General features: G+C 32.5%; 1 pseudogene; it reads right to left on the bottom strand.

The window, feature by feature from the left end:
- Nucleotides 1-2,595: 2,595 nt before the first annotated feature.
- LOC116631387 lies at nucleotides 2,596-11,722 on the bottom strand (annotated as a pseudogene).
- Nucleotides 11,723-12,381: the final 659 nt, after the last annotated feature.

Below are 12,381 nucleotides of genomic sequence, written 5' to 3'. Positions count from 1 at the left end.
TATAAGGAAAAACATCCCCTTGTCTGGTCAAAAAAAGTACTCATTCGATGGCAAAAGCATATCTCTGATGAAAGCCAGGAAGAATGGTTGAAGCAATCAGAGAAATCTACAGAGCACTTCACTCTTCTGTAGGCCTTCAAAATATAATGGGATATATTATTATCTACATACTTTTCCTCAAAGGTCTCTTTTTTTTTTTTCTTTCAAAGTAATGGCCACTGATAATTCCTTACCTTTCTACACTGCATTTCTCTTTTATGAGAAAATTATACTGTTTTCGGAGCTCCTTAATATTTAGAAGGTTAGCTTTATTATCATGGAAAGATCTATATTTATGAGTTCTCATCAGCTACAATTCTTGAGGAAAAACACTTCTAGATCTTGAGGGCAATATGCTAAATAACGTAAGTCAGACAGAGAGAGACAAATAGTGTACAGTATCACTTATATGTGGAATCTAAGTAAGCAGATCTCGTAGAAACAGAGTAGAATAGTGGTTACCAGGGCCTGCAGGGTGGGGGAATTGGGGATGTTGTAAAAGGGTACACACACTTTCACTTTAGAAGGTGAATTAATTCTACAGATCTAATGCACAGCTTAGCGATTATAGTCAATAATACTATACTTCAAAGTTGCCATGAGATCTTAAATGTTCTCACCACAAAAAAGAAATAATTATGTGATCTATTAGAAGTGTTAAATAATGCAATGATGGTAATCACAGTTCAATATATAAGTGTATCAAATCAACAGGCAGGACACCTTATACTTACACAAGTCTATCTCAATAAGAAATGTGGCAGGGTGCCTGGGCAGCACAGTTGGTTAAGCGTCTGACTCTTGCTTTAGGCTCAGGTGGAGAGATGGAGCTCTGCATTGGACTCTGAGCTCAGTGCAGAGTCTGCTTAAGACTTTCTCTCCCTCTCCCTCTGCCCACCCCCTGCCCCTGCTCTCTCTCTCCAATAAATAAATCTTTTAAAAACGTGGTAAGTATAAGGTACAAAAAAGGAAAGAAAAACTTTACTTTAGATTTTTATGGTAACAAAGGACAATAGCTATCATCCATGCTTTTAAACTTTGATGAGTACAGACTGGTGAAATTAGATATATTCTGTGATTTCTCTGGTAGAGCTTTAGATGCTATATAATATCCCATAGTCCAGATTATAGAGATAAATAATGAAAACATTTGTCCTTTACCTGAGAGTTTGTTCTTAAAAAAAAAATACATGTACATACATGCATACATATATATTTGGTAACTATGGTTAATATACATATATTATATTCCTGAGATTTGCTGGGAGTAGATCTTAAGTGTTTTCACCACACACACACACAAAGGTAACTATGTGAGGTGATAGATATGCATTAGCTTGATTACAGTAGTCATTTCACAATGTATATGTATATTAAAACATCACATTTTACATTCTAAATATATATAATTTTTATTTGTCAATTTTAGCTCAATAAAGCTAGGGGAAAAAGCTAAAACTAATAGTTTTATGTCCAAAATTTTAAAAAATGTAAGAAATGAAAACAGTTTTTGAAAAATACATTGTTGAAACAGATTAGTGATTATATTTGATAAACTGTGTATAATGGGTATATGAGTTTTTATTTCATTCTTCATTTTAATATGTATCTATCTTCATTTTTTCTTGATGAATCCTCAAGAAAAATGTATCTTTTATTACTCTTTTCAAGTGGTGCTTTTTTATTGTCAATTTTTTTTTGTTGTTGTTTACCTTCTCCTTTGAAACTTTGTTCTCTAATCCGTTAATTTCTTCTCTCATATTAAGTGGTTCCTGACTTCTTTGGATTTATTAAATGTTCTTTTTCAGAATTAACTTAGCTATTTTGCTATCTCATCTTTTTATTCTCTTCTAATAGAAATTATAAATCTATCATTTTTTTCAATATATCCTTATCCATTGTTTTAATACATATTTCCATTGACTTCCATTTTTCTGTTATATATAAGTTTATTTGGTGATATTTAAAAGTGCATTTTAAGATTTCTATACTTTGTATTTTTGATACTGATTTCTAAGTTAAATTGCATTGTGGTCCAAGCATATGATCAGTCTACCATACTTTACAAATGTCAAACCCAATCAGTTGTAATACATATTAACTGTACTTTAAGAATGCATTTTCTTTAAACATTGGATGTTGCATACTCATGTTCAGATATTTTATAGTCTATAATTTTGTTTACTTGAATATCAAATATTTGATTCAGGCATGTTTATTTCCTATAATGCAATGGATTTTTTTTCCAAAATTTCATCAAAATTAGATTACTTTCTGCTCATATATTTATGTTATTTTATGAGACATTAATCCATTTTCTTTGATATTACTATGAATAAACTTTTTTCTAGGTATTTAGTATATATTTGTTGTCATCCTTACTCTCATCTTCTCTGTTTTCCTATATATTAGCTATGGCTGTTAGAAACAGGGCATAGCAGCCAATTTTAGATCTTAACTGGCAAACTTATTTTTATTCATCATCATCCCTGATACATTTGTTTTTAATTTTTTTTTAAGAGTTCAGCTTTTTATTGAACAGGTTACAGAAGAGGTTTAGTCAAAAAGAGCAAAGCCCATGTCATCATCAGACAACTGATTCCTCTTTCTTTGCTTCCACTTTCTTCTCCTCAGCTGAGGCAGCGGTGGTGAAAGGAGCAGGACCTTCTGCTGGTATAGCACCAGCTGCTGGGACGGGTCCACCAGTTCCTACATTGCACATGAGGCTCCCCATATAGATGTTGGCCAGGGCCTTTGCAAAGAGCCCTGGCCAGAAAGTTCAACATTTTCACCTGATGCTTTAATAAGGGCACTGATCTTATCCTCCATTACGGTCACCTCATCGCCATTCAGGATGATGGCCGAGTAGATGCGGGCGAGCTCAAGGTGCAGGCGAGGGCTGCCCGGGGATGGCGCTAGTCACGGGGTGAAGAGAGAGCCTCACCCCAACGTGGCTTTTGTTTCCTCAGAAAGACCGACACCTTAGCGGCAGGTGAGGAGAAGCTTTCCTGATATATATGGATTTATTTCTACCTACATATTTTGTCTCTTCCATTTGCCCCCCCCCTTTTTTATGTGCTTTTTATCTTGTCTTATTCTGATAGAACTTTTTCCTCTTATTCCAACTTTTCCATCTACTATTTTAGAATTTAGGCATTCTATATTTTTTAAAAGATTATTTATTTATTTGAGAGAGAGAGAGATTGAGAGAATGAGCGGGAGGAAGGGCAGAGGGAGAAACAGACTTCCTGCAGAGCAGGGAGCCCAACGTGGGACTCAATCCCCTGACCTTGGGTTCACAACCTGAGCTGAAGGCAGACTCTTAACCGACTGAGCCACCCAGTAGCACTATGCATTCTATTTTTATAATGTTAGTGGTTATGCTAGAAACTTTACCATGCTACTTAAGTCAATGAGGCTAAAAATCTAAACTTAAGTTATTTAATTATCTTCATTCTTAACAATGCAAAAGCTTTGGAAGACATTAACTCCAATCGCTCTTCACAGATCACATGCTACTATAGTTCAGTTTACTAAGATAATTTTTGTTTGACTTTGTTTCTTTGATTTACTCATATATGTACAATATCTTGCTTATATTCTTTCTTTTACCTCAGTCCTTTCTTTTGAGATCATTTTCTGTTAGATCTATAAAGTTATAACTTCTTTGATCTCAAGCTGCTTCACTGTTTATGATAATGTGACTCAAATATAAGTCTCATTAATTTGTATGGAAACTCTTTCTCCAGGGAAGGTTTAGAATCTATTCTTTATCTTTCAAAGTCATTAGTCATTTACTCTTTGAGCACTCGTCAAGTCTATGCAGCCTAGATATCTTTCTGATAAATTTCTTTCTATTGGCTTTTATTTTCTTTGCTCTCTTTATCTAGAGTTCATATTTAGTTGTATTTTGGGTCTTTCATGAGTATATCTTCCCTCATTTTATTCTTTAGTTCTATATCCTTGGTATATTACTTGACTTTTCTAAGTTATCTATTATTTTTTAATTTAATTTTAGAAATATTATTGATTTTCAAGAGCTTCCTACTTCCTATTTGCTTCTTATGTTATATTTTTCTTATATTGTGAATGCAGTGTTTAAGTGAAATACAGTTATTTTAAAATCATCTTCTTTTCCTCAGGCTGTTTCCTGTAGAGCAGTGGTTCTCAACTGGAGATGATTTAGTCCTCTTGGGACACTGGCAATGTGTGAAGACAATTTTGATTGTCACAAATAGGATGGACATGCTATTGGTTTCTACTGTGTATCATTTCCAAGATGTTAATAGCGCCGTGACTGAGAAACTCTGCTTTAGATTCACTTTTAAAATCTCAATCTTTCATTGTTCTACTGCTCTTAGGATGTCCTTTCATATTTAAAGATTTATTTATTTATTTGAGAGAGAGCATGAGAGAAGGAGGAGGGGCAGAGGGAGAGAGAGAATCTCACACAGACTTCACACTGAGTGCGGAGCCCAATGCAGGGCCTAAATCTCATGGCTTGAGCTGAAACCAAGAGCTGGATGCTTAACCGACTGAGATCATGACTTGAGCTGAAACCAAAAGCTGGACGCTTAACCGACTGAGCCATCCAGGTGTCCCTGTCCTTTCATATTTAAAAATGAGACAATAAAAAGTTGGTTTGGTACTTGTGTGATTTTGTCAGTGGTAAGCTTTGTCACAAGATGAGTACAACAAAAACAAGAATTTATACTTGGCATTCAATTGTTTTAGAAAAAAATCCTTTAAATCTTTGCCCAAGTACCTAGCTTCCAGGCCTTTATGAGATGGTACAAGAGGTGATAGAATATTATGCTCATATACAGAAGCCATATGTTGAATCCTCTTGTTTAGAACCATACATCAATCTCACACTTTATTGTATGCAGGATTCTCAAGTTTCTACTTTTCCTAGGGTTCTTCTATGACAAGTCTTTGCTATTTCAGTCCTTCCATTTGTACTAGAAGCTACAGCTATTGCTGTCCCATTTCACCACTTGCCACTTCTTTATTTGCTCTCAGCATTCAGAATTTTATTGAAGTCTCTTCTCTGAAGAATGTTCTTTACTCATCCTCTTGAATATTATGAGCTTTTAATTTTAGGGTTGTAACATTTCACCATACTGAGGTTTTGGATGTAAAGAAGATAGACATGCAGAAGGTATTGATCGCTTGGCAGTGGTCATTGAAGAATATTTGTTTTTTTCACTTTTGGATGAATCATTGGAAAATATTAAAAGCAGTAATCTCTTTTTCACCATAGTTGGGGTGATTTTTTTTAATGTGCTTATCAAAAAAGATAATTGTCCTGATACTCAGAACCTTTTAATAGCTCCCAATTGCATTTTAGCTAAAACATAAAGTCCTTATCATGATTTCCTACTCAAAGTGTTTGATGATGGCCCCTGTCTATCTCTGTAATATCACTCCTGTGATCACTTCAGAGCAACCACATTTATATTATTCCTCCAAAGAATTAAGCTCTCTCCAAGCTTAGAGATATTATATATGCTGTTCCTTTTGCCTGGGAAAATTTTTCTAACTGAAGTATTGCTTCCACCAAGAGACCTTCTCAGACCACCACCTACTCCCTATCTTAATGTCTAGTTGTAATAATTTCCTATTTTGCTCCATATTTTTCTTTCAAAGCACTTTTACATTTTGTAACTATTACATAGTCACTCTATGTGACTATTGTAAATACCTTTCCCTTCTACAAAGTGTTAAAAGTTTTATGAGGGCATGGACGACATCTTTTCAGTGAACACAGTATTCTCAGTACATATGACAGTGCCTAGGACAGATTAGGCAGTAATTACGTAATTATAAATGAGTTAACAACACTAAAAAAAATGCTATTTGTATTTTTGATGTTGTCAAGAATTGTGATGATTCTCTTTTTACTTTTTTAAAGATTTTTTAATTTGATGAAGAGAGAGAGCGCATGCATGCACAAGGTGGGGGAGGGGCAGAGGGAGAGGGAGAAACAGACTCCTCACTGAGCAGGGAGCCATATACAGGGCTTCATCCTAGGACCCTGAGATCATGACCTGAACCGAAAGCAGATGCTTAACTAGTTGACTTACCCACCCAGATGCCCTGTGATGACTCTCTTTTTAATAGATAAGCTTTAGTTACCTAAAGTTTAATCCCTGAATAAATGGAAGATTACTATGTATCATGAAGAATGGGGAATATCTTGTAACTTGTGTATGCATATGTGTGTGTGTGTCTGTGTGTATTTTATTTTAATCTTGAAGTGACCAAAAGTCCTCATATTTTTAATGCTACCCAATATCTTAGAGGTCAATACTAGATTATAACTTTTCTTGGTTTTTCGATCTCTCTCTTTCCCCTTCTGACATATACAAAGAGTTATGTGATCCTGCCGACTTTCTCACAGTGTTAATTTTGCTGGTGACATGGCATTAATATCCCTGGTATATACTATTATGAACAAAAATGCCTGAAAATTATGGTCTTGAAACACTATTATATCATAAATTCCATGAGTTCAGTAATTAAACCTACATACTATTGTTTTTTTCAGAAATATTAAGACAAAATATTTCTATATTTTACATTTGATATAGAATTTTCATCACTGAATAACAAAGCTCATGGGCAGATTTGTGTTTCTCATAGAAACCCAAAATTTCATATTTTTGAAAAGAACTGTGGGCTATTACTTGACATAGTAAATTTCCATTAGGCTTTAAAGCCACAAATAAGCACTTTACCGAAGTCCTCATCAACCTGAATCAGTAAATAGATGCTTTATATCTAGATAATGGAGAAATAGAACTCTGTAAAGAGCTGTAGTAATATTCACAACAGAATAGTTTCTCCAAATGTCCTTTACCTCTCCACTAAATTACTTCATTATAATCATTAAAATGTAACTTTATGATTACATCAATGTTATATCCCTCTGCAATTGCATATGCCTTTTGACTTTTCAATACATGTCTGTATTGAGAGAAGAGTATCATGTTGAAAAATTAGGCCTGCCTTGCCTCAAAGACAAGTAATTTTATTCAGAATTCTTTTTGTTTAAGCATTTCACTACTGTCCAAGCTTTAATCAATTCCAAGTGCTGAATTCTGTGTTTGCTTATGTGTATTTGTAAGTAAAATTTTTGGAGCTTTGTGGATACATGGCATTCTTATTAGCACCTGTTTACATCTGTGAGGTAATTACTATCTAATACACTGGTCTAATCCACACAGTTGTCATTGGTGGACACCTGGTCTAAACAATTTATCTAATTGTAAAATCCACACTCTTGCACTGAAGGCTATACTCTTAATTTATGATATATTTTACTGATGCTGATCACTTTGGAGTCTTAACATCTTAACGTAAGTGCAAGAAAAAGTATTTGCTTCAAATACATATTACATTAAATGTCATATTATAGTAAATAAATAAAATATTGCTGAAACCAAAATATGGGATATGGAGATAACTAAAAATCTGCAATTCAGACCTGTAGGTAGTAATACCATACAGTTCACATGCTAATATGGCAAGACAAATCAAATTGAAATATTACACAAAAGTAGGTTTTCATTATAGTCCATATCTTCTGCTTCTGGTGGTCTGTCTGTCTCTGTCTCTGTCTCTCTTTATATACACAAAATGTAAAACTTTGTCTTTTATGTCAAATTTTGAATAAAAAATCTGATTTGTGTGCCGTAATCATAATGACCTCATCTCAGGGCAATAATGGAGTTTTTTTTTTTGCTCTCACTCTTACACTCAAGAGAGAAAATATATGAGATCATTGTCATTTGGAATTGGCCCAGAGGCAAGATGAGTTACCAAGAACACAGTTGGAAGGTAAGCTTTATGAGAAAAGGGATCTTGTTTTTAATGATGGCTTTCGCCCAACACCAGCTCAGTGTCAAGCACAGGAGTGGAATAAAATTTTACTTAATAAGTATCTGTTAATTCAATGAATGAGTATAATAATATCATTTCTATGACTATATTTATGCTAAATAGGTATATTTAAAAATATATATAACCATTTACCTTCTTCTAAAATGACAGTCAAAATCTTAAATTTCTTTTTTTTTCTTAAATTTCTTTTTTTGCTCAAGTCCATATATGTACTGTAATAAACTACTGGATAAAAAACATCCGTTAAAAATTTTTGGCTCAAGGGGTGCCTGGGTGGCTCAGTCGTTAAGCGTCTGCCTTTGGCTCAGGTCATGATCCCAGGGTCCTGGGATTGAGCCCCGCATCGGGCTCCCTGCTCAGCGGGAAGCCTGCTTCTCCCTCTCCCACTCCACTTGCTTGTGTTCCCTCTCTCCCTGTCTCTCTCTTTCTGTCAAATAAATAAAATCTTTAAAAAAATTTTTTTGGGGGGCTTAAGGGATGCCTAGCTGTCTCAGTCAGTAGAGCATGGGACTCTTGATCTTGGGGTTGTGAGTTTGAGCCCCATGTTGGGTGTAGAGATTACTTAAAAAAAAGTAAAAAAAAAATTTTGGCTCAATATATTTATTGTGGCATAAACTAATTTAGCTACATTATTTTTGATTGATTGAATAATTATGCAGGCATCATTTATAATGATTCAAATCAATTAAAAAAAAGAACTCTCCCTTTTAAGTCAAAATCAGGCAATTTCCCAACATGATAATGCTTTATGCTTTGTGTGGCAACAAATTAAAAAACATAGTCATTATTAGATTTATTGGATGCAAGTCAAAGAAATAAAATTTCTCGAGAATTTCTTTTTAACCCTTAAAATGATTTATCACATCAAGATCACCTATAAATAAGCTCTCTAAGAGCAAATAGTGAATTTTCTACCTCTTTATATATACAAAGTCCATGGTATAATACTGAGTTAGAACAAAAGGGCTTCTTGAATATGGCACTGAATACCTTCTACATGATCCAGGAAAGAGCAGATTAGTTGTTCTCCATTGTTTAAAAGTATATGTTTAATTGATAAATAAAAACCTTTAGGTGGCAGTGATAAGTAAAACCACTCTAAATTTCTGTATGTTTCCAAAATCATTTGCAAGAAAACTTTGAACACAAATATTGAATCATATTATCAGATCTGGTAGAGATGGTTGTTTCTGTATTTCCTTCCAGTTTTATTATGATAGCAAACTTTTTAAAGCCTTACTCTTCAATGAAATTTACTTATAGTTTTTATGTCATTTAAATTTATTGGATATATTTGGAAGTTATTAATGCTATGCATTCCTCTTGCATAGCAAAACTCTATTATGTGAGGCATCATCATTCTACTCCTATTCAAGAAGTTCTGGCCACCTCTTTGTTTATGATTTTGTTTTCCATTTAGGTTTTATTTAAGTCACAACGATCATAAATACAACACAGATGCTTATAGATCTTGATGCCATCTTTTATAGAATTTAACTTTGGTTTAGTAGCTATTTTTAGTTAAGGAATACTATGATAAAATCTGAAAGGAATGTTGAATTTTCTAACAAGACATCTATATATCTCCCTCAATAACATCTGTGGTGTAGGTAACTACCTAATATCACAGGAAGTGAATATGTTTATATTTGAAACTGGCTATTTCAGGTAAAAATTTACACTCTGTAAAATCAATATTTATTTACTGAATGACCTCAAAGATACAAAAAAGGGTTATTTCATTTACTGAAAACAGTTAATATCATCTTATATTACTAATATATTTAGAATGTGAAACTTTCACAGTGCTAACACATTTGATGTCTAAGAAACTGTCTTGAAATAGCATACCGTTTATAGTCAATTATAAAAGATTAATGTTTAAACACAGAATCAAAATATCAAAAATGATTCTCAAATTATTACAAATTATTTTTTTATATTCTTTTTTAGGTTTATGCATTTACTTAGTTTGAGCAAATTAAATTGGTACAAATCCAATTGGTACAAATATAAAAAGGTATTTTCAAATATAAATATTCATTTTTAATTTTATATACAACAAATCCAAATCAATATCTACAGAGAATTATAGTAACTAAGGATATAAACTATAAAAAAGGTTTAGTAAAACACTTTATTAGTAAATGTTATTTTTTATGTTTATATATATAATGTTTTATTGTGTATATGTGTATTGTGTATATATGTATGTACTTTGTTCACACATTGCTTTAAATTCAGGTCTTAATCTAAAGCAAAATGCTATTGCATAACCTGTGAAATACTATAATACCCAGTGCAAAATACTATTTTAATGTCAAATTGTAAAATATTTCATGTGTGGAATATGTGCATATATTCATGATCACGTAAGTTGAATATTAACAATATTTGGTTAGGAGCTTCCTGTCTCTTTTTCTCCCTTCAAAACACAAATATAATGAATATACCCACAAAAGTACTTTCATGGTATTATTTATGGAAAGCAAGTCAGCGAAAAAAGAAGTGTGGTAGAGATTACCTAAATATTTATTCTCTCAAATGATGACGGCATTACTCAGCATAAGGAAGAATTTGGATAAAAAGTTGTAACAATTTAAAGATGGAAAGCTTTTTGTGCAACAAAAACTCCCAAATTAAAGACCCATGTTTTTATTTTTAGATAGTAAAATAAAAATTTTTACTTCTACATAGTTTGTTTCTTTCATTATAGATGTAGTCCTACTAAACATATTTGCCCTCCATATATTATTTAGTCTACTTTTTTCTGTGATTCTTTAACTACAAAATACTACCAGCAAACTCTTACTCCTTACATCATTATCCCATGCCTATTTGGCTAATACCAATGTAATATTTATATTAAAAAGCATTTTGATCTTAAAAAGTTATTCTCTATTACTGGGGTACCTATACATGATTTTTATGTTTTAAAGATATATAGAGAAATTATAAGGATATATATATCCTTAACTTGAAAAAATAAATATGTTGAGGATTACAGATGGATTTTTCTGCTATGCCAAAAAATTTAAATGTGTTTTTAATGCTCAAAGATTAACGACTCCAAAACAACAAAAGCTAAATAGTTGTAATCATTTTCTCAGGAATAAAATTTATTTCTAATTTACCTTTATGGCTCTTTTCATGTGAATTTTTTTTTATATATTGAACACTCTAGCTTTAATTAATTTCTTTGTAATAAATTAATTTTTCGGGTGCCTAGGTGGCTCAGTTGGTTGGGCGACTGCCTTCGGCTCAGGTCATGATCCTGGAGTCTTGGGATCGAGTCCCACATCGGGCTCCCTGCTCGGCGGGGAGTCTGCTTCTCCCTCTGACCCTCCCTGCTCTCATGCTCTCTCTCTCATTCTCTCTCTCTAATAAACAAATAAATAAAATCTTAAAAATAAATAAATAAATAAATAAATTAATTAATTAATTAATTTTTCAATGGCAAAGCTATTATCTACTATACTTAATAGATGAATTCTATTTTCATGATTAGTTTATGCTATTTGTAGACACTAAAATTTTACTAAGATATTGAAAATTGCAACATACAAACCATATTGTTTTTACTGTCTCTAAAAGTTATTATACAGAAGGAAAAATGAAAAGCCAAATAATCACTTCAAAATCCATATGGTGACAAAATGATTGTTATAAAAACTTCAAATATAAACCTAGCAGTATAATAATCTATATTACCTTCTTGGAAAATTTGATTTGGGTAATTCTTTAGTAGCTTTTTAACTTCCTGCATTAACACATCCATGAACCAGCACTTCAATTTCTACATACTCTGATTATATTTCTATAATATACACAAAAGAGGCATAAGTATAACATATTGTTCTCTGTTTCTTAATCATCCTTTTACTTCAAATCCAGCTTACATTGAGTCAACTATTTATATGACATTCACACCTCTTTTACCATTTTATCTTCACAAGAAATTGTGTGGTTTACAAATCTTTTCTCACCTTACAGATAAGTAAATTGGGGAATAGAGAATATAAGTAAATTTGTAAAATTCACATAGTTGATAATTCCCAGACATGTTTACTTTTATTTATACTTCTGTAAGAGCTAATGATAATGGTATCTGAAATAAATTATTGCCTAATATCTGAACCAAGTCCCTGAAAAATGTTACCTGTGTTTCTTGCTAAAATTATTTTGCAAGTTATGGATGGGATGGAATGATGTCTAGGGAAGGATTCAAAATATCTTATGGTGGAGGGAAGTGGGTGGCATATAGAAAAAACAAGATTGGCCATGGGTGATACTCATTGAAGCTGAGTAGTGGGCAAATTAGGGTTTATTATATTCTAATTCCTGTTTTTGTATATGCTTGAATTTTTTTCATTAAAAATTAAAAAAAATGTATTGTAAGTACTTCATCCAACAACAGCAGAATGCACATTCTTCTCA

This window comes from Phoca vitulina, unplaced genomic scaffold (genome assembly GCF_004348235.1).
Source record: "Phoca vitulina isolate PV1807 unplaced genomic scaffold, GSC_HSeal_1.0 scaffold5, whole genome shotgun sequence".
In the NCBI taxonomy this organism is placed as follows: Eukaryota; Metazoa; Chordata; class Mammalia; order Carnivora; family Phocidae; genus Phoca; species Phoca vitulina.
The sequence above is the reverse complement of the archived record's forward strand: the minus strand, read 5'-3'. Positions and strand labels throughout refer to the sequence as shown.